The sequence below is a fragment of the Pezoporus occidentalis genome, unplaced genomic scaffold, assembly GCF_034315485.1.
Source record: "Pezoporus occidentalis ecotype Australia unplaced genomic scaffold, CSIRO_AGI_Poc_V1 ctg54, whole genome shotgun sequence".
Lineage (NCBI taxonomy): Eukaryota > Metazoa > Chordata > Aves > Psittaciformes > Psittacidae > Pezoporus > Pezoporus occidentalis.
Window position 1 is genome coordinate 6,417,323 of NW_026915877.1, and position 23,496 is coordinate 6,440,818.

The window sequence follows — 23,496 nt, forward strand, 5'->3', positions numbered from 1 at the left end:
TTTTTTTCTTATGGTCCAATGTCTTTCAGTTTTTGCCATCTTGTCCTGCCACTGAGCACCACTGGGAAGAGCCTGGCTCTTTCCTCTTGCACCCTCCCTTCAGGCATTGATTAAAATCCCTCCTGAACCTTCTCTTCTCCCAGTTGAATAGTCTCAGCAATCTCAGCCTTTCCTCATAGTCTCTTAGTCATTTTAGTGGCCCTTTGCCAAACTCTCTCCACTATGTCCATGGCTGTTTTGCCCTGAGGAGTGCAGAACTGGGCTCAGAACTTCAGGTGTGTCTCACCAGTGCTGAGCAGAGGGAAAGGATCACCTCACTTGACCTGCTGGCAACACTCCTCTTAATGCAGCCCAGGATGCTGGTGGCCTGCTTTGCTTTGAGGGTGCATTGCTAGCTCATGGGACCTTGTTGTCATCCAGAACCACAGGTCCTTCTTTGCAAAGCTGCTTTACAGTCTTGTCAACCTCTTAACCTGTACTGGTGCTTGGGGTCATTCTTCCAAAGGTGAAGGACTTTGAACATCATGACGTTCCTGTCTGCCCTTTACTCCAGCCTGTCAAAGTTCATCCAAGTGGCAATGCGACCGTCTGCTGTACTGGCTGCTCCTCCCAGTTTTGTCTTCTGCAAACTCACTGAGAGCACTCTGCAAGTCATCCAGGTCATTAATAAAGAGGTTAAACAATACTGGCTCTCCTATCAACCCCTTGCTATGCCACTAATGTCTTGCCTTCAGCTGGACTTTGTGCCACTGATCACAGCCGTCTGAGCCTGGCCACCAGCCAGTTTCCAGTCCACCTCAGTGCCCAGTTGCCTAGTTTATACTTTTCCAGCTTGTCTGAGAATGAGCTGGTGTTGCAAGTCTTGGTGAAGTCAAGACAGGCAACATCACCTGCACTCCCCTCATCCACCAAGCCAGTTGTTTTATTGTGAGAGGAGGTCAGGCTGGTCGAGCATGATTTCTCTGCTCCTTCCTCTTCATAAATCCATGCTGACCCTGATCACCCTCTTGTCCTTCAAGTGCCTGGAACTATTTTCTAGCATTAGCTACTCTATACCCTCTGATGTTGCAGGAGTGTTCACTTTGAAAGCAATCTTTTAGCCAAACCAAAACCAAACACACAAGGTGGTGTTCCTTTCTTCTCCTCTTAGTGAGAAGGGGGGAGGGGTTGTAAAAAGTCATAGAAAATTACCACCAGGGACGGACAGGAAGCCTGTGAAGGAAAGAGGCCTTTTTCTGTTTAACCCAGTGACAAACAGCCACACAAAACTGTGAGTTTCAATTACAGTGTTGTGTTGAGGGCAGAGGTGTTAAACACTGGGTTAGTATTTTAGATAGGACCTCTGAAACAAGTTGATGAACACTTTTAAAGACAATGTTTCTTTGATAATCCTGCAAGAGTGGATCTCATCAGTGCTTGCATGCACAGCATCAGTGCTCAGGGACTGCTTGTCCCCTCTCACACACATCTGAAAGGTACTGCTGCAAAGTGAAAATTACAGTGCTTTACATAGGTGATGCAGACAGGCTTTTTCTTCTCACCTTCCAAATATTGTTACTGCACTACATTCAGTATGGTAAAATTGAATTTCAACTCATCTTGGGCTTTCTAAGCAATTCGGAGGTCTGGCTTCTCAAAAACCTTACCAAGACTTTCTGTTTTTATTGTACTGTCCTGGGTTCAGCAGGACATCCCTCTGGGAGCGGGGGGAAGATGGGGGGGGAGTGAGCGAGCAGCTGTGTGGTTCTGGGTTGCCAGCTGGGCTTAAACCACAACATGTGCTCAGTTTAAATCTAAAATAATGAATTTGGATGATAATTTTGTCAAGATGTAGATTGAATAATCTATATTCTGCTTGTAAGATGGTTTGCAAAATAAGGCCTATTTGGTTTAAGTACAAGTTTTCTGAGGTCTGAAGCTTCCTTTGCTACTTCTTGCTACTTGTGAGCTGTAGAAGACACAGAAAGTAACACTACTTAAAGACTTGAGGTTTTTTGAGAGCACAGTGTGAAGCTGAGCATGTGTGAGCGCTGTTTTTTTGCAGATAAGGCCCATCACTAAGCAAATCTAACAGTTACTGCATAAATAAACAGGAAAGGAAGCAAGTCCACCTCTCTAGAAAGCTCAGGTATTTACCTTTACTCTTTTGTAGTCCCTGTTAGATATTTTAAACTCATTATGGAATTGCGTTCTTGTGAACTGTAACTGCAGGGGTAAAACTTCTGATGGATTTTTATGAAACACAACATGAAACAGTCAGCGGAAGGTCTGTGGAAATACTGTTCTGGATTAGTTCTCTCATGTGTGGATTGGGAAGAAACTAATTCCTTACTCTAGGAAATCATAGCGTGCAGCACAGTAATATCCAAGTAACGTCATCCTTTGGGAGTAGTTAAGAAAGGTCTTTAAAAAGAAATGAGCGGTTTCTTTGACTCAGGATTCTGAGAGCACAGGAAGGATGGTGGTGTCTACAATTAGATACGCACATCTACTCCACCCAGTTTGCACAGAGTCAGCTCCAGATACTTCTGAGTTTGCATAATCCTTTGGGAATAAACAAGAGGCAGCAGGATATCGTTTATGCTTTGATCATACAGGGACTTGCAGGATCAGTACTAATTAGGTTCAGTGCTGTGTTGGTCTCCTGTCTAGGTTTTCAAAAGATGTATGTAGCCTTTCTGTTGTGACTGTTCTAAAGAAAAGAAATGCAAGTGTAAACACAGTAAATGCAAGCCAAAATGTATTTTATGAATGCCAGGGAGAAGGTATTTGGCCATGGCTTGATTCAGAAGTTGCTGCTCTGTATATGCTGCAGCATAGTATATTTACAACGTAAATATACTTCTGTGGATTTTTAGTATTGAGAGAACTCCCAGTAGTTTCTCTAGTAAGGCTATATATAGGCTGTGGACATATCCTTGGTCATTAAAGCTAACCATATCAATAGAAAATGAGTTGACATGAAATCTGCTGCTTACTTGCAAATCAAATCTCTGTGTGTTTATTCTTCTAAAGTGCATAACTCCCGAAGAGACTGAGAAATTGATATGCATCAAGCCTCATCCTATGTAGATGTATGCTGCACCTAAGCAGAACTCAAGATGTGCCAGAAAATGGGCTTCAGCTTCTGCCGTGGGTGCACAGTGCCTTTTGTGGTCAAGGTTGCTGAGACTTGGCTTTGGTGGGAGCAGGATGAAGTTCTTTCAAGTCCATGTTCAAGCTGGTGCTCGGTGTTGTAGTCAGGCAGGTGCTTGTAGGAAAGCGCGCGTGTAAGAAGTGCCATGAATTGGGATTTCCATAAATGCTGATCTTTTGGGGGCATACACATACAAGGAAGCAGAGTTTTAATGGTCCTGGTGGAAATACCAGGCTGTCATTTTTAATGCTTACGGAGAGCTGATGCTTGTACTTCCTTTAGGAATAAATTGAACTAGAGGAAATTACTTCCCAGTCTGGTGTGTTCACCAGAGGGAAAACCCATAAATGAATCAAAGGTCCTATCTTGAAACAAGCAGATGTAAGTAGAAGGTAGTGCTGGTGTTCTGTAACAATCTCTAATATTTTCTTTTTTTTTACCTTGCCGTATTTTGTGTTCTGTCCCTTTGCTTCTCCAGGTGATGCTTCCCACCAGAAGCATTACATGCTTGCCCTATGGGACAGCCAACCCTCGTGGGACTGGAGCACAAAACCTGTGCTAAGCAGGGAGCGCTTTGGTCTTTATCCTTTCTTGTTTCTCATATACATCAAAGAGGTTAAGGTTATAAAAGCAAGGTGTAAAGGGCCAGTGCCTGAAAATAGGGTTTGGGAATATTTTTATCACAGTTGGATCATGTAAGTACAGTTAGATTTTGAGTTAATTCCAAAACCAGCTTGTGCCTGTGTTGGCACTGCTGTATGTTCCCCTTTCTTGTTGGGAGGGGCCTAAGGAGGTATATATAAACACACTTCCCCAGTAAGCTCTTTGAACCTCTAGTGATGAATGGCTCAGGCTTCCTGAGCGTCATTTCTCCTTTACTGCTCTGAATTCGTCTGGTCATCCTTTGAACCCAGGTAAACTCGTAGCACTCACTATGTAACAAGAGGAGGATGTGTGTTGCAATGAAGGGATCACATGGCTCACCCATGTGTAAAGGAGTGATAATACCCATTCCACTGACACAGGATATTGGGAATAAAACACCCTGTGGTCCTCACAAATAGCTCCTTATTGTCTCTTTAAGTGTTGTTCCTTTTGCCCATGGGATGGAGAAAGTATATATTTGAAGCCCTAATTTGCAGTATTAATCCACATCATGCTTATAAATAAGGTATTGGATAGGTGAATAGGTCTGAATCAGTGCTGTTTAGCCTGTGAATACTCTGTTATTTGGGGGGGGGGGGAAGGAAGGAGACAGAAGCAGTGATTATTTGATAGCTGGCTTGTGTTTTATCTTCAGAGGCTTTGAGTAGCATGTATGTTGTTCCGGATCTGCTACCTGGGTACTAGAAAGAAGATGGTCATTGCATGAGCAACAGATACAGGTTGTGTGTTTGGGATAATGAAATGTCCTACTGAGGTGCTGCAAAACCATATTGCAAATTAAGGAGTTGGATTTCTCTCTGGTTTGTGTTTTGTGCGAATCTTCATGGTGTGCAAAGAAATACTCAGGATGTGGAGACTGGGTTAGTTTATGTTTAACAGGAAAAAAAAAGCCCAAAGCCCTCCACACCCAGGAGACCTGTTGTTGATTTTTAGCATGAAACATGGCCACCTATTGTGGTTTTGTCGTTGGTTGGTTGGGTTTTTTGTTTGTTTGGGGTTTTATTTTTGTTTGTGTGTTTTGTTTTTTTTTTTGTTTGTTTGTTTTTTTTGTGTGTGTGTGATTTTGTTTGTTTTGGGGAGGTGTCCTTTGTGTTTTTTTTTGTTTCTTCAGGGGTTTTTTTTTTTTTGGAGGGGGCGTGGTTTTGGTTTTTTTTTCCTCTTTTTTTTTTTTATGAAGATATTGATTGTGCTGGAAGGTGTTGGCTTCTTTTAGGTCTTTCTTTGAAGAGCAAGAGATAGCATCAGCAGAGCTTGAAGTTGGTATTTGAAGAAGGGTACAGTGCTGCTGCTGCAAAATAGAGGAAATGGGGAGAAAATCACCAAGTCTTCTGTCTCTGCTCCTCCTTGGCGTAAAGATCAGCATTAGTGCAATATTAAACCTTTTAATATAGCAACTGTTGGGCAGGCCTACAAATCGGTGGTACCATGAGTTCATGAATTGTGAATTCAGTAAATTCAGTATAAAACTCTCTTCTTTTTTTTCTTTTTTTTTTTTTTATGAAAGGAGAAGTATTTTGCTTGCAGTGACTGCAGTACCCAAGTATGGATATTTTGGCTCCGTTTATGCATAATAATTTAGTGACTTGCTATATCCAGCCAGCCATACTTAAAATGAGCAAGGGTATTTTCCTGAAAGGTTCTTGATTGATTCTTGGATGACAGCAGCAACTGGCATCCATCACTACATGCTATGTTTCTGGGTAAGGCCACCTAGATCTGTCAAAAGCTTTAAAGAAGCCAGAGCAGCTGATAGGTGCCAAAGTACTGGTATACAAAACCAGCAATGTTGTAGCAAGATATGGGACAAATAACAAAGGGATTAACTCTTTGGTGGAAAAATCAGTGGTGCTACCTATCTGTGTCCCATTACAGTATTTGTTGCCTTTCTGTAAACAGAGGCCTTTGGGTTGCAATTTGGGGTTTGGAAGAAATACAACCAAATTGATGTTCTGAGGCAGTGACTTTAACCAGAGCATTTTGACACAGCTGGATAATGAGACTTAAGTGGAACAGAGAATAGGAGTGGCACTTCACAAGCTGGGAGTGCTGTAGCTGGATGCGACATATAGTCATGTGTGAATAACACCCTGCTGTGTGCAAAGTGCACTTCCAGTTGAGATGGTGAGTTTGAAAAGGGGGTATTGTTTATATCTTACTCTTACGGAAAGTTTTACTCTTCTAGGTTAAAATGTGATCCCAGTGGTATTAAACATCTGTTTTCAGCTTGGTATCTGATTGCACATCTCCTGTATGAAACTGAATTGCAGCAACAGTGTGCTACCTTGTTTTTCTCTACTCTTGCTTCTGGAGAGGTGCTGGGAGCTTGACTTTGTAGAGCAGCCCTAGCTTCTAATGGCAAAGCTGCTAATGAGAAGATCTTAGTTCTTCTCTATCTAAAGGGCAGCCGATGGTGTTTAACCAGGAGAAGGGTGTACACACCTTGTAGCCCAGGGAAGCACATGTGATGAGCAAAATGACTGAATTTTATCCATTTAGAAAGATGGTGCCAATTAGATAACAACCCCAGAGATTTAACCTGCTTCCATGGCTTGGACAACACAAGTGGCATGGAGGATCGTTTCATCAGTAGCAAAAGGTCTCATGTCCTGGTGGACCTCCAGGGATCCCACTGATATTTCTGCCATCCTTTTTATGGGTTTCAGTCACAGTGAGTGCGCAGGGATGCATGTGTATGTGTGACCCATTAGAGCTGTTGCAACATGGTAGAGTCCTGTGACTGTGCTTAGGGTCAGATGCGGAAGTGGAGTGAACTGGGAGCTGCCTAGGAGCTGGTTAGCCAGCCAAAGCATTGAGAGGTTGCAAAACTGATTTGAGGTCAAAGTACAAACATGCGTTCAAATAAAACATGACATGTTTCTTAATTCACTTCTGAAGGAGAAGCAGGGGATGTTTCCAGAAGACAGTGGTTTGCTACCAAGTTGCATGATCATCCTCTTTGCAAGTGATTTAAAGCACACCTTTGTCCTTGTACGCATGCTCACACAAGTGATGCTGAAATTAGCTCCTTTGTTGGAAGAAAGATTTTTTTGTTCAGGTAATTTGGTTCAAATCAAAAGCAGGTTGAGCTTTTTATAGGAAGAGAAGTGTGGTTTCCTCCAGATGTTGCTCCGCAAGTCACAAGTTACATGACACAGCATTCTCTCTGGAAACTTAATTGCTGGAGCTGATGAGTACATCTGTACCCTGGAACCAGTCTTTGTGCTTGATACACCTAAACACTTAACCTGGCATTTCTGGAAAATTTTTTATTAATACTTCATAGATTTTAGACTCAACCTTTTAGTATTTTGAGTATATATCAGAACCTCATTACAGTAAATTTAATGACTTTTTTTTTTCATTTTGAAAAGCAACTGCCCATTCTTAACAGCCTTGCACATAAGAAGTTGTAATGGCTGTTAGTGCTGTAATACAGCTGTAGTAATAATAAATTATTATACTATAGATGTAATAAAATTTCAGGTCATTTCTCAGTAGGAAAGGTAATAGATTGGGGGAGTGTCCACTGTGCCTTTTTTTTTAAGCTTCTGGTGTTCAAGATAATGTGTTATATCAAACAGGAAAATATATATTTGCTGGTTGAAAACCTGCGAAAGATATGGTGGAGCCATGATGGCCAGAACAGGTTTGTTTTCGCAATGACTGATTTTTGATCTTTAATAAAAAGGGCTTCATTTTTGGATCATAATGCAGATGTGCTGGAAGGTCTCTGCCAGAGCTGTTCAAAACATAGCAATGTCCTCAATTTTGTGTGTGAAGATTTTGTTTGTGAAGACATTTCAGCTTAAGAAAGGTGGTTAAAAAATCCCAGTTAGGAGCTGGAAGAAATAAGAAGCTTGATGTAAATATAAGCAACAGGATTTGTTGCATTCACAGCATCTCTGGAGAAATCTGTGTAACAGATTGCACAGTGAGTTTGCTATAAACTAGGTCACTTGTGGGGTGAAAGTGCTGAAAGAGTAATAAGCAGCAATTTTAGAATGGCATGGATTGTTCAGCATATTGTGATTCTAAAGGCTAAGTAGAAGGTTTGAGGCTTATAGCAAACAGTGCAATTGCTAATGTATCCTCTCAAATGAGCATTGTAGTTAAGACCAGATAGCTTCACTGTGAATTGGCTGTTTCTAATAATTTTTAAAAATTTGTCCTTGAGTTGTTGTTGAATGTGATGTTTTAAAGCATTTTGAAACAAATGAAGGTTAAAGTAGCTTTTAATGCTGCTGTAGCAACTTTTTTTATCCCCTGTTATATCAGTGACCAGAATCAAGTTACTTGAAGGAATAAAACACAAAAAAGCCCCAAACAAATGAACAATACCCCCCCCCCCCCAACAAAAAAAAACCACAACCAACCAAACAAAGCTTAAAAGGTTCTTGGGATATGTGTGGTGGGTGTATGGATTTATAATGCTCATGTGAAGCAATATGAATGTGTCTTCTCTGATAGGTGTTGATCCTAAGAATTGGTAATTGGTCTTTGAACTTGTACCCACTTTTGTGCTGGTAGTGGTCCTCAGGAGCCAGCAAGCCACATGCCTCCTTTCTGAGTCCTGCAGAAATGCTTCCTGAAAAGGCAAGCATGTATTCCTTCCTTAAAGACTTGCACTGGAGGGACAGCTGCTTACTAATTTAAGGAGAAAGAAATGCATTGCTTTAGAAGTTGTCACTGGTTTATGATGTTTCTTGCTCCAGTGACGGGAGAAGGTAAAGCCACTCTCTGTGTATCAGTTGTACTTGTAGGTGCTGGAAGGCTGCTCTCTTGACAGTGCCTGTGTTTCTTGAATTACCAAGAAACATTAGCAGTGAAGCTTGGTAGAAGCTATTTCTCTTAGGTGCCAGCAGTCAATCTTAAATTTACTGTTATGTCACATAGCTCATGTTCTCATCAGTAATGAAACAAGCAGCTCAACATTTGGTGGTCATCTCTCTTCTTCAGGCATTTTTATGGTGATAGTCATCCTCACATTGAAGCATGATATAGGAAGATGGAGATGAAGCAGAGCAGCAGCCATGAAACGGAGAGCAGCATTCCCAGATGTTCAGACCTATAGAAAGAAAATTATGTAATCAGTTCAGGCTGTTCTCCATTTTAGCCCTTAGGCTAAATACGTCCTGGTCAAATCCTTTGCATGTACTTTGGAAGAATTTAAGTATTTCTTTTTATGTGCTTAGGACTTTATCAGGTATTAAGTTGTATCTGTCTGGACACATACAATATTTAAATGCATAATGATTAAACATGTTGAAAAGGTGTTCCCAAAGCTCACTTTTAAGTACCTGTCATAGTTGTCAAACTGTCATCTCTTCTCCCTTCTGGCCCCACCTTACTTGTGGGAAAACAGGGCTGGCTTCATTACATGCCTTGAGGTCACTTAACCCATACAGTTGTGGATCACTGTATGGGGAGTCGGGGGGGGGGGGGGAATGCAAGATAAGATCTGCTGGATTAATAAAAGGGCATTTTTGTAAAATATGAATGCATTTATTGTAAGAAGTAAGTAGTTAAGTTGGCCTCTGTCCTCACCAGGTGACTTCAGCTGTCCCACGATGTCTGTAACGGTCCAGAGTAAACTTAAGTGTCACCTACACGCCTGTACTGTGTCTCCTAATTAAAACTTTAATTCCTCATATATATGCTCAGTGGAAGGAGTTTACAGAATTGGTACCAATTGAATTACATGTAAGAAATCTTCAGGTGCTGAATAATTACCAGTTCAGCTCCAGAATCCCTCCTAGAAAGTAGGACGAGGTTGGGCAGATGCATCTGTTTTGCGTTACAGAGCTCAATTACTTAAAACTGTTGGGGGGAAAAGGCATAGGGAGCTCACTAGTGCCTCATCAGCATTTCCTCCTCAGCTTTTAAATAAAATGGGCTGAGTTAGACTTGTCTCTGGCTTTCTGGAGGTACAGTTTAACAGTTAAGATCCTTCCTAAAAGAGCTGTGAAAAAGGAAATCTGATGGATGGTTGGTTCACTTCAGCTGGAGTCTGCCATCTCCCATATTAATGATGATCTGCAGGAGAAGGAGAATGAGTCTATGGTTTTTAATTCTTAATTAGGAAAGAAACTATTTGAGAAAGGAACAAGTTGGACTCAATTTTAATCAAACTGCTTTTTTTGTTGATATTTAAAACAAAAGACTTAGAAAATTAATTAAAGGCAATTGAATTGAGTGGGTACTCTGACTAACAGAATGCTGACTGTGTTCTCCTTGAACTGGCGCTTGCAGACATACAACTTGATGTTCAGGGTCCTTAACCAAAACCTTCTGCCCACCCATGTCCTCACCAGTATTTGAAGGTTACTGACAAACCCAGGGACTGTTTTGGCTTTTTGGCTTTGTGGAGGAGCTGCTCATGAACATGTTGGATTTGATATGTAGCTGTCTACATGTCTTAGGAACAAGGACTGGTGGGCTATACTCAGGGAGCATGTGTATATTAAAAAAAAACCCCACAACAAAACCACAAACCCAAACCAACTACTCCTTAAAAGCATTTGTGTTTTTTTTTTTTTCTCTATGACGAGATTGGTATGTAAGGATTTCTCTGTGTGGCTTCAGAAAAGACTTTTCCACCCTATATTTCTTCCATGTGGCCCTGCAGATTCCTCAGTGTTACTGACAACAGGTTGCCCCTCTAGGGATGTTCAGGTGCTACTATGTGTTAATACCGGTGTGTGTTTCCTCCTCCTCTCTATTTCATCACTGGAGTGGAAACAGGCTGCTTTATATGCCTCTGAGTTCACTTCTGGACAGTATCTCTTTTGCATGCAGCAGCCAGTAGACTGCATAGAGTCCTTGCTCTCATGCAAGCTGCTGGAAAACACTCTGCTAGTGCTGCTCCTTCCAACATATGGCTTCAGCCTGCTTTGTATTGTGGTTTTGTACTCAATGTGGACCTCCCTGCTGTCCCAAGGGGGGCAGCCAGTAGATATCCTCCACTCCCTGTCATGCTCACTGGAGATGCTTCACATCTTCCTTACCAGCTCATCTCTGCCAGGGGGTAGCTTTCTTGGTCCTATATGTTTCTAGTCCTTGGTTCATCTTTGGGATAAAAGCTGAATGCATGCCCCCGGGGACTAGTGATGCTGCCCAATCAGGGGCTCGGCCGCTGCTGGCAGCAGTGGGATGTGGCCAAAAACTTCATTGCAAGGTTGGGGAATTTGTTATTTTGCTTAGTTTTAGTGTGGTATTTTGTTGTGGAGTTTATTTAGGGGGGGACTTAACATCTCGTGTTTACATATACTGGAAAACTGAATTCTTTCTCCTTGCACTGACACAGATTCACAATGTCATCTTGAGGCTTTCAAAAGTAATACTAATACAAGGCTTTGCTTTGAGTCACTTGCGCACATTAAGAATCATTAGACCTGAATTTATGTGATGATTTGATTTCCTCATGTTTTAGCTGTTACATTGCCGGTAAAACCCAGAGCTGCTGCGAGGCGTTGCGCCGGCAGCTGTAGGAAACTGCAGCCCTCCAGCGGGGCTGGTGCTCCCGTCCGTCCTCCTCCTCCTCTGTCTCCTCCTCTCGCCCGCTGCTGACGCACTCGGCGGGGTGAGACACTATGGCCGGGGAGGGAGCGGCAGCAGCAGGAGGGCGTTTGCTTCGTGGCCGCTGCTGGACCGCTTATCTCTCGTGCTTTTCGTTTCCAGGCGCATCCTGTGCGGGACTGAGGAGCAGGGAGGAGAGGAGTACTTGCGGAGCCTGGTGTGACACTGCCTGTGCCGGGAAAGTTGAAAGGCAACTTTTAATTTGAAGGAAGTTCGGCTCACGAAGGAGACGCCAGCGGGAACCTCAGGTCCGGGAGCCTCTCTGCTGAAGCAGCGGAGGGATTGTAAAACGCTTCAGCTTGCAGAGGCGTCGCTGCTGTCTCCCTCTCCTCTTGCCATAAACATCGTGTCTGGCTGGTAGCTGGGAAGAGGAAAAGTTGGCTGCTGTTATCTGCTGCCTGATTTCCATAGGTGAGTATCTCTCTGGCTCTGAATGATCTCATTTCAGTTAAGAGGCATGTTAACTGCTCGTGAAGCGCCAGGGCTTGTGTTTTGGAAGCAAGCAGAAGTACTCAGATACAACAGTAAGATCTAAAATACGGCTTTTGGGCATTTTATTTATTTATTTATTTATAAAGGTGACTCTCAGGCTTGTGGTTCTCCTCCCTCCCCTCACTTCCCCTTAAAGCCAGCCACGCTGCCAGCAGCCAGGGCAGCAGTTACATGGCTGGTGAGTACCCCAGTCTTGTTTCCCTGAATTATGTCCGGAGTCCAGCATGTCTCTGTCAAGTAGGTTCATATCTCACTGTGGCTGGACATTGAGGCATGGTAAAGTCTCTCCGTGGTTTCTAGGTTTGGAGATTTTGTTTGCAACATACCAGTACGAGGTAATCAGGGTTACCTGTCGTGGCAGTGATGCTGGCTTGCAGAAACAAAAAGTCAGGGACAAGCTGCTGTCCCTTTTGCCGTCTTGGGCATGTCTCCCAACCCCTCCTTAATTGGCTGCCAGTATCCCCAGGGCAATTGCAGTGAGTGCAACAGAGAGAAGAGCAAGAAATTGTTGAGTTTTTTTAGCAGCTGTACAAAGCAACTGTGCTGATACGCATGTGTTACAGTGTCACCCACTGCCCCAAAATGTGAATGCTTTTAGAGGAGGGTGGCCCTGGGTGTGTAAAGGAACACAATAAGTAGTCATGGGGAAACACAGAAATCCTCTTGATGAGCTGAACACGCTTCAGATGGAGGAATATAACTTTATCATTAAGCTCTTAGGTACACAGCTTGGTGTTTACATGGTATGTGATCTTATTTGTGTGTTTCTGGCATAGATGCCTTTTCTCCTCACTGTGAATCTCTTCTGAACTGAATGCTTTGATCTGATTTTTTTTTTTTTTTACTCAACTTTTGGGGAAGAAATTAAAACCCCTGTGCCTGTAGTAGCTCATCTCTTTGTGTATTTTTGTGTATATATGTTTGTGTTTATGCAGATATACATAGGTATAGAAGAGCTACTTCACGCATTGTTTTTTAGTCTGTGTATGTGTGTATATATATATAAGAAAGTTGTTTTCTAAAGCAGGATGGGGTAAGCAAGCTTAGAGGATCTTTAAATTCTTCTTGGTAAGTAATACCATGCCTACTTCCTTTGTGAAGTAGGCATGTTGATTTGGTTGTGCAAATGAAGGCAGGAAAGCAGACCATAACAAAACATGCTCTTATGAAATACCTGCTTAGAGTACTGTCTGGTAAATCATTAGCACATGGTGGCAGTTCTTGTAAACGCTGCTAAAGAGGCTTTTGACCTCTGAAACTCCCTTTTTCCAGAGGTGAGAAGTGAAGTTACTTGCAGATCTTGGTTTCATGTGTGGGCATTTGCTGCTGTTGTGATTTCTGTACTGGTTAATCAAGCAATTTAGTTCAGTGGATTAAGAACAGGAGAGGACCACCTCCCCATGCGTAAAGAATATTTTCCTAAGAGAGCAGGTACAGCTAAGGCAGAGGGGAAGAACCAAGCATGCCAGGCTGCTTGGTGGGATCAGCTCATGCATTGTTGTCGTGCTGGAGAAACCCAAGGTAGGTGATGCTTTTATTTCATGTGAGCAAGAAGCTTGTTCTGTGAAGCAGTTTGAGGCGGGAATCAGTATTCAGCTCTTCATTAAACTTGAGGCCAGGAAGATCTTTGCAGAAACCAGCGACTAAGATGCGTGGTTATCCCCAAACTGACAAGAGCAGTGTACTTTCCTGGGCTGTTGCTGGTGTGTGTAGTGAGGAACAGGTTTTCATACCTATCTGCCACCTGTGCCGAGTGTGGATATGGGCCGTTGTGTTCATCGTGGGGTTTCTCTCCCCTGGCCACAGCAGCAGCATAGCAGTTGCTGAATCACATCAGTTTCTGCCACATGCATACTTGTAAATGCTGCAACTCATTTAATGAAACTTAATTTTAAATGGGTTTAGGGCTTATGGGCTAATTTGCTCAGCATCTTTCTTTCCTGGGATTCAAACCTGTCTGAGCTTGGAAGATTTGCTGTGGGTCTAGCTGTGCTTAATTCTACACCAGACTTCTGTTTTGCCTGACATCTGTTTCTGTAGGCATATAGGAAATTGATTTCTCCAAGGCATTTGATACTTATAATCTGTAAAGGCCTGTCTGCATTTGCAATAAGCCTATTTTGTGCAAGTAAGTTGAAGTACAGAAAATATGTGCAGGTAACTCAAAATACAGAAAATATGTAGCATATGAAAACACATCATATGGAGAACAGCAAAAGGAGCCTCATTTGCAGTGATTAAAGTCGTTACTTGAACAAAAGAGAAAGGACTTAGCTCAAGAAGGGCTTAAGCTGTTCTTGTTGTCTACATCCAAGACCATGACTCAAAACTTCCAGCTAAATTCTTAAGCTCCCTGAATTGACATTGGAGTTAGGCTTTGCGTACCCTAAGCTTTGTTTTAGGTGCCAAGTTCTCAGCCTGGCTGTCTAATGCCAAAGGTCCTACAAGGAGATTTTTGGTTTTCTTCCTGAGCATAGCTGGTCCTGTGAGACCTTTGTGAGAGCAGAGTCTTGAAACCTGGACCTCTAAAAAAACCAAAACAACAACAAACACATCCTCCCTGCCCCAAACAAACCACCACCACCAACATAAACACAAAGGAAAAATAAAACAACACATCCCAAAACCAAAAGCCTGCTTTGTGCTATTCCACATGGCTCAGTGCTTTACACAGCCCCAGGTTTCCATGTGCCGGTGAAAACTCAAAACTGCTCTTGTTGCTCAGGAAAGTGCCCTTTTTGCTTGTCTAAGTTTACAGGGGGGCTGTACATTAGCTTTTAAAAGCTGAGCTTTGTAAAGCTGTTCTGCCATGTGAGGAGAGAATTCAGGGTTTCCTGCGTGTCTGTGTTACACCTAGTATCAAGTACCTGAAGGAGATGCCCAAACCTGGAGGAGAATACAAATCCAGATGTTTCCCCAAGAGATGTGAGTTTGTCAGAGGAGTCTCTGTAGTGGAGCAAGTGCTCTCAAATGCTGTATCACGTGGTAATGCTGGCTTGCAGAAGGCATCTCTCTCCTGGGAGAGCCAGCCTGGACAGCAGCAGCCCTTCGGACAACCAGGTCGACAAGCTCCGTGTTCAGTAAGAGCTGTTGTGGCCATGAGGGACAGGGAAAAGGAATTCAGTTCTGTTCCCTCTCAGGTACTTTGTGCTAGGGGTTCAGGATAGCGTTTGAGACTGTCTCTGCTGCCCCTTGTGCACTTGTCACTGGCCTGTGGATGGGTTTATTTTTTTTTTTGCCAGGAAAATTAGCCTGATGGAGTACTCGGTTGTTTCCAGCTGCTTTCTGCAGCTGTCTGCATGGCAAAGAAGGTGGGGGAAATGACTGGTTAATAATAGAAAGGCAGATTAGGAAACGAGGTAGGGTTTCAACATACAGCCAAGCTGCTCTGACAACTCGCTGCTGCCACCGAAAGGGAAAGGACTTGCTTATGTTCTTGTGACTGCGCAGCCAGCTGCTTTGTCCACACAGCCCAGAAGAAAACCAGGAAAAGCAATTTTTCCATGCAGTCACCCAAGCACAAGGGAGGTGGGTGGGGATACAAGACAGAAGGGAGGGGATACTTCCAAGAAAAGGCTTGTTGAACTCTGCTGGTGCAAGTAACCCAAGTTCAGGTGTGCAGGAGTTGGAGCTGAATTCAGGTAAGCAGCTTAGCACTTTGTATGTCAGCTCTCCTGTGTGCTCAGCTTGGCTTTAAAAGTCACAGCTACAGCACGCATGCTGCCACTTCTAGCTGGGGCTGAGCTAATTCACATTAGTCTACCCAAGTTAAGAGCAAGGAGTTTTACTTCGCTGTTTGAATTGTTCGTATTATGATAGTTTATGGGGAGACTTTGAGTAGTTGGGAAAAAAAAACAACCCCACATAAAAAGTACTGGGGCTATAATTTCACTTACTAAATGTAAATGTCTTCCTTGGTCATAATATTGCAGTCTTATAAGAGACTTTATTTTGCAGTAAGCATGTGAAGCGTCAGGAGAAAGGTAATCAACAGACAAGCCAAGGATAAAATATATTGTGTGCTTTGTAAGCAGTAGGCTTTTTAAGAGCTGCTTTTAGGAAGTGGCCATTATACAGTGCGTTGTCAGCAGCTCTTCACTCAGTGTTTATTGCTATTCCTTGTGGTTATCACTGGTCCTTGTAACTTGTCTGGATATGTTTTCTGTTGCCTTTCATAAAATAAGGGCAAAAGCCAGTTAAGGAAACCATTATTTTCTTTACTAAAAAGTTTGTTTCCTGATTCTTTTTTTTTTGTCTTTGGTTTTGGGGGCTTGGGTTTATTTTTGTTTGCTTTCATTTTTTTTTTTAACTCTTTGTCAGTCTTGAGAACATTGTGATTTCTCAAGTTGCTCCTTGGTTCAGGCGAGCTCCTCTTGGTTTAGCCACACGTTGATAACCAGTGAACAATCCAGTTCAGTGCTAGATGGAGAAGGAAGTATCCAGGGGAATTTCAGATATCCCAGATAGCCTTCCTAGATGGACCCTAAAAACCAGCAAGTGCTCTGTACCACAGGATGTGTACAGGGAATTCCTTGCACAGGACATGGTGGAGGGAAAATAGCAGTTACTTAAACATAGCTAAATAATACTTAGGTATATAATACTTATTTCAGAAAACCTGTAGTGTAACACTTTACCTGAGCAAATAACTTGAATACAAACAACATTTATTCTTTTCAAGAGGCTATAGATAAAAGCATATTGAGAGCTTGGTATAAAGTCAAATTTTACCTCTCTGTCTGTGAAACTGGAATTATTCTGTCTTCTAGAGGTTAATTTAAGAATTGAAGTTACTCTTTCAGCCTCTGGACTAGAATTCTGAAGACAAGCAGCCTGTTTTATTCAGCTTAGTTTCAAAATATTTCAGCACGCTTTGTCCCTTGTTACTGGGCTGCTTTTCATATTACCTGGAGTAAAAATTTGTTGGTCCCAGTGATATGTATAAATTAAAAAGATCACTTAAGTAGTCAAGCAGATTTTCCACCTGTAAGAATGCTGACACTGTTATACTGTATTCATCTTTAAAAACTGAAAAGTTGAACTCAGTTAAATCCAGTTTATTTATACTGGGAAGCCGATGCTTTGCGACTGGTGAGTATTAAGCATTGAGGATGAGGAGGACTTGATAGGAAGACCACCAGCTTGTTAGTTTTGGTACATCTTTAATTTTAGTTTCCTACTGTTCCCAGCTCTTTGTTTTTTTTCCTTATTATTTCTGGTCTCTTGTGTTTTGAAATTTTCTCTTTTAATCTCAGCCACATGCTTTTCTTTGGGGACTTGGTTTATCTGTTCTAAACTAGTCACACCCTACCTAAATCCGCAGTGAAATCCTGGCATTGTTCAGACTTCTGCAGTGTGTTTGTGTATCTTGGTTACAACAGCAAAGGTCTGACCTGGGAAAGCCTTAAGAAACTTTATTTTTGTTTTAGTACTGTTACAGAGATAATGAAGAGACGCTGCAGGTAGCAAGGGTATCTCTAGTCCTGTTAAACTTGAACCTATGAAAGGCAAACAATGTATTGCAAAAGCAAAATGAGAAATGAAAGCAACTCTCTGCTATGTTAAGAGTGTTTTTGTCTTCATGGTTCTTTTTGCAGAAGAAATAAGTGGTGCAACTGTTTACTAAGGACTGGATTGTTAGAGAAATGAAGTACTTCTAGGGAGGTTAAAGTAAACCCTCATAAAGCCAGGAGAACAGTTTGCCCCTGTTTTGATTTGAGCTACTAAATTTACATAAACAGCCCTCTCCCAAACCATATATATTTTAAAATGGTGAAAATATTCTCCCAGTATAATAAAAATGTAACTGTCTAGCAAAGGGGCTGTTTGCGAACATTTTCCATGTATGTGGTGGTCTGGCTTCTGTAACTTGTGAGGAAAAGGTGGGAAAAGAATTGATACAGTAATTCAGGATTACTTAAGCTAAAAGCACTCAGTTACTGATTTAGATTTATCTGGGAGAGATGTAATACAGGCTCAGGCTTTTGTTAATGTTTAATGTTCTGTAACGGTCTTCCCAGGCGTAATTGAGCCATCAGCACAGGAGTGATCGGTCAGAGGAGTTTATTTTGAGTGATTACTGAGCCTGCTGTGGCTCTCATTTCAGTGCAGCTGATCTAATTGATGAACAGGGCCATAATTTATTTACAGTTCTCGCCATCCTTTCAGACTGATTTTCCTTCTTTTAAAAACCCTTGGAATGGGAGGAGGACAAGGAGGCTGCTGGGGCTCACTGGGCTGCCAGCTTTGCTGCCCGTCTGTCACAAAGTTATCTGAAATACTCTGCCCTCTGTTCCAGGTGATGGTTTCACACTGCTCTGCTTTTAGCAGCATCTCCATTTTCTAACCTGGTTGACCTTTAATCTGGAGCGTGTGCAGCTGGGCTGGGGAAGGTCTAACATGAAGGGCTGAAACAAGCTGCAGGCGATGGGGGAATGGAGGGAGGAAAGATGCTACTGCTGTTGAAAAGAAAAGTGAGAAAAAAAGCTGGAGGTCATGGACACTCACACTTTTGTTTTGGCCTAGGTGTCAGTTTGGGATGAATACTCCTGATTTTTTTTTTTTTTTTTTTTTCTTCTTGATTTTAATAGATTCCAGCATAATACAGTTAATCTCCTATAGCTTGCTGTAGTGATGAATCATGGGTCTGCATCAATAAATCCAGCAGAGCTTTGAAATAGGGAGTAGCTTCTGTCTGTAAGTACCTTTCAAAATAAGCAAAAGGGATTTTATACTCAGAAATCACTTTGGGTATGAAGATGACTTTCAGTTCAGGCTGGGCTGGACAGAGCCTTGAGTGACATGGTTTAGTGCCAGGTGTCCCTGCCTGCAGCAGGGGGGCTGGAACTAGATGATCTTAAGGTCCTTTCCAACCCTGACTATGCTATGATTCTATGAACCTCTGAATAATCAGGGGAGGAGGTAGCTGTGAGCTTTGGGTTTTCCCAGTGCTTGGGGCAGACCTGCTATTTCAGGAGCTTCATCAGGGACCCGTTGAGCTTCATAGGCCTATATGGTAGAAAAGAGTATTATGAAAGGTTGCATGTCCTGTCCTTAGAGAAGCTGCTTGTACAGCCAAGCGCAGTCTTCATCCTGAATTCGTTCATCTGGCTGCAAGTTGAAGCCCGCCTCAAGTCCACTTTGTACATACAGAGCAGTAAAAAGGTAGTCTGAAAGTATTTTAGATGACATATCTAATTTTCAGGGTGAAAGGTGGTTTTCAGCTGGATACAGTTTTCACAATTGAACTTCGAGGTGCCAGCCGCCAGTTGTTTGGAAGCTGCTGTGCTTTTTGAATCATATGTTGCGAATATGAAAAGAGAAAGATGATGTGCATTGTAAACAGGAGCACTGCAACAGTATGTCAGTCAGTTGCCTGAAATAAAAAATACTAAGAAAAGGCAGTGATTAGAGGCAAGTCTTCTACAGGTAGCTATTACTCTTCCCCAGGGAAATTTGCCAAAGCAATACTTCCACCTGCTAACACTTGAAATTGTAAAGACATCGTGTTTGCGCTCACATGCATGGTAAAGTGCAGGAAAAGAGATACAGCAACCAGTTTCAATAGGGCAGTTCATCACTATTCTCATTGCTTCAGGCAGCTTTGCAGAGAAGTCTGTTGGAAGGATCATTTCAGCCATTCTGGCTTAATTACCAAACTGGTGAGTGTTGTGCCATCCCATTGCAAGTTATATTTGGTGGACGTCCATACCAAAATCACATGATGTTTGTCTTGAGGTTTGATTCTGCCTTTTACCTGTTTGGCCTAACTAAATAATACATGAACCTAAGTGGTTTCTGCTATTTGTAGGCAGCGTGGATCACAAATATAAATGCAACACTTGTTAATACGGAAGTTCCTTGCCTGCTGACCCTGAATTCTGTGCCCTCCATTAGGGGACATAAGTCCCATTGTCCTTAATGATTTATGCAGCATGTACAATAATAGGGCCTGTTGCTTATGGAAGTGAATGCATTTATATTTTATCTCTCTGCCTGCCCTTCATATTTTATTTAATGAAGAGTGTACAGAAATTGGTAACTTGGCAAAAACTGACTTTTAGCAAACTAAGGAAGTGCACGTTTCCTGATTTTTGGGCTGCTGCTGTCTTTGGTGCTCCCCTCCCTTGTGGCTGTACCACGTTTTCTCAGGGTCTTTCTAGGTATTGTTCCTTCCTCCTTACTCCTCCAGAAAGTGAGGAGAGCTTTCAGCCCTGCTGCTGACAGCCTGTCTCCTGCAGATCATGTTGTGCCTTCTGGGGAGTGCGAGAAATTCCCATGACACATAGGGATGTGGTATCCTTCTGCTGTGCTCTAGCCACTGGCTTCTGTGTTTTCTCCTTTAAATCTTAATTCACATGATGCCGCATGTGGCATGTCTTGCATTTCAGCTGGGAACACATTACCCATGTGCATGTGTGTGCTGCATCTGGACTGGACTGGTTCATGTGCCAGCTGTTGTGTTTGCTGTTTGCCTGTACTTTATGGCAGTTCCTGGGCTGTTCCTTTAAGGTCAGGCTTTTGGAATTTGACTGCCAACGACCAGTTGAAAGCAGTAAAAGTTTTTCTCAGGATCAAATTAAATCAAGTCTCTACATTGCTACGCTAATGATGTGAAATAAAACCTATAATAATACACTCTTTTTCAGTGCTATTGTGGTGTTACATAGGGTGAGCTGTGTATTTCATTGGGATTTCTGCCATGGTACTTTTATCCCCTTGCCCACATTAAATATTGGTGAATGTAGGTGTTTTCAGACCCAATGAAAGTTTTGGGAGTGCATAAGGACAGATAAATGATGCTTTTAAAAGCAAATTTCATGTGTGTTTGTGCTCTGTGCAGTCTCTGGTAATGCAGCCCCACCCTCACCCACACAGAAACCACCCAAACAAAAAAACCTCCAAACAAAAAACCCAGCAAACCCCAAACGCAGAGTACTGTGACTGTTTAACATCTTTGATATGAACACTTCACAGTACTTTATCTTTTCCAAAAATAGTACTTTTTTCCTGTCAGTAGTCATTTCAGCAGCTCTGTACTGATTGCAGAAGCAGCACCAGTGTTACCAGAGGACTGATGGTGAATTTTCATGATCTTTCTACAAAAGGACTATTACGTCTTTTTTTTTTTTTTTTTAATGGCCTCTTATTAAAATACTATGTTTTATCAATCTGGAGATGTTCTTGGGATTGACCCCAAAAATGTGTGTCAAAGTGCACCTCAAGGATAGTCCTGTAGAGCAAGTCTGACTATGGGATGGGTAGGTAAAGCAGCAGCTATGTCAGGTTGACCCTTATTGGTTTTATACCCTTAAAACATTCTCTTTACTAATGCATTCAGGAGTCATTCATACATTTCCCAGGCCTTGAGGGGAGTGCTGTGTAGTCATGGAGCCTGTTACGAGGTGACTGGATGGAGTTTTACCAGTGTCCTGCTCTCAAGGGCTCCTCATCAGATGAGTTTCTGCAGTACCATAACATCTGAAGCCCTCTTCTGCTCAGATAAGCCCCTGTACACTAGAAATACCAGTGTAATTGTTATTCCCTTGTTTTGCTTGCATGCCCAGGTATGCAACAGGGAAATTGCATCCTGCTTGACATCTCTAAGAGAGTGCGTCTTCTCAGTGTTTACCTACAGGAAGGGCTTATTTGCAGCAAGCCTTTTGCATGTTGCTTCTGGAGATTGATTTAAAGGAGTATTGCACTCTCCTGTGTGGCTGCTGCTTCGTTATCTACTTTGCCATTCAGCTTTTAGCTTCAGCCTCGGCAGCTTTTTCCTACATGCTCCACTTCTCTTGTGAGCTCCCATCAGTCAGCAGAGCCATGTCTTCATGGCTGACACCAATCCGTCTGGGAGAGGAGAGCTGCGTTGCACTCAGTAAGGCAGGTCAGAGTTCAACTATTTTCAAGCTGCATCTCATTGGCGTTACTGCCTTGCTTTTGTTAATACCTTACTAATCTGGGCTTCACCCATCTGCTTGCAGAAAGCTTTGGTGTGCATGTGATCACAGATTTAAATCCTTCTCCCTCTCCCTCTTTTTTTTCCTGTCCTGCAGTTTATTTTGATTCCTTTTTATGTGGCTGGAACAAGAATAGTGGCACCAGGTTTCTGCAGTTTCTCACTGCTGCAAACACTGTAAACAAGCAGGGCTTGTCCTCCTGAGCTATGAGGCCCAGTCTTGTTTTTTGCAGGCGAGCAGCTCAGTGATCCTTTTGGAGCAACAGGCATCCCTTAGTTGATTCAATGGTTAATTCTACTTTCTGGTACAGAATGCTGGTTGGTTTGTTTTGTTTGTTTTTTTTTAAAGTTGGATGCAGCTTTTCTAAACCAACTGAAATTATCTTAAGTACTTTGATTTATTTGCTGTGAGCAGTGTGTGGATGGTTTGTCGCAGGGAGCTACAGTTGTTATGTGCTCAGTAAAGCGTATGCGCTGTGACGTAGGCCTTGGATGCTTATGCTGGGGTGGATCATGGAAGTGGTAATATGTCTAGTACTGTGCTATAAACCTTTAACTCCTTCTGCCTAATGTCCAATTTAATGAAACAGATTTGGGGAAGTGCATCATACAGTTTGTAACATACAGCTCGGTTTGCTGCCTTCTAGTTAAAAGAAAATGCTTAGACTAGTAAGCAAAGTTTGCTAGAAGCCGGAAGTGCTAGAAGCTGGGCAGTCGTGCTGATGGTAACAGGCTGGGTCTGATTCCTCCATCTCTTCTGTGGCAGAAGAGGAGGTAGCACATATTTCCAAACCTAATTTCCATTATATGCAAGTACAACATGCTAGTTGTACTTGCCCAGTACCTGGAGTTGAGATTCTCTTGTTTGGCTGGAATTGCAGGTTACTTTCTGAACTGATTTAATTGATGTGTTCAAAACCTACCAGTTCAGCATGTGAATCTGTTATGCAGTCATCCAGTCTTTCATGTTTGGTGTGCCAGATAGTGGAGTCACTACCTGCAGAAGAAAGGATGGCCGAGAGACACCCTGCCTGAGATACTCCCAGGAATCATAACCAGAGTTGCTGGGTGGCTAATGGACATTTCCATAAAGATCTTAGGACAGCATGATGCAGGCACATGTCATATGCATCAAATGTATCACTAGGAAAACAATGTAGGGTAATTGGATGTCTGCAGGAGGAACTTAGTACTGAGGCTTTCAGTTGATTGTTTAAATACTCATCATTTTCAGAACAGTCAGATAGCAAGATACAAGGTTTTTATCTTTCTTTATCTCTCTATTTGGTGGCAGCAGCATCAGTCCTGAAACACCAAGCAGTAATCATTAAATTACCTATAAAAGGCAAAAAAAAATAGGGACCCTTAGAACAGGGGAACAGAGAGGGACTGAATTGCTGTCCCTTTCTGGCACTGTGGTTTTCAAAGAAGGAGATGCTAAATGAATGGAGTGGGCAGTGGGGAGGATTTGTCCTTTCAGCCACAATGGATTTTGCTGAATGAACATGAGCATGTTTTTGCCATGAAGTGTTAATGCCAACAGTGGCAGATCTCCACTGCAAACAGTGAGATTTGGCATCTATGCAACTGGCAGTGAAGAGAGTAAAGAAGGTGGCTGCAGTTTAGCGAGCCGAGATGTTTTTTCTTGCTTGTAGAGTTAATCACAAAA

General features: G+C 42.4%; 1 protein-coding gene across 4 annotated transcripts in view; it reads left to right on the forward strand.

Annotated features, from left to right (window-relative positions):
- The window catches only part of SGMS1 (sphingomyelin synthase 1), a 99,906-nt gene that overhangs the window by 52,013 nt on the left and 24,397 nt on the right, over positions 1–23,496 (forward strand). For 3 of the 4 annotated variants that reach the window (XM_062637915.1, XM_062637916.1, XM_062637917.1), the window contains one exon: positions 11,480–11,788. The gene's annotated coding sequence lies outside the window, so the exon portion shown is untranslated. Of the gene's footprint in view, positions 1–11,387; positions 11,789–18,459; positions 18,566–23,496 lie in introns of those variants that run through there. The other variant, XM_062637918.1, reaches the window with a different exon arrangement.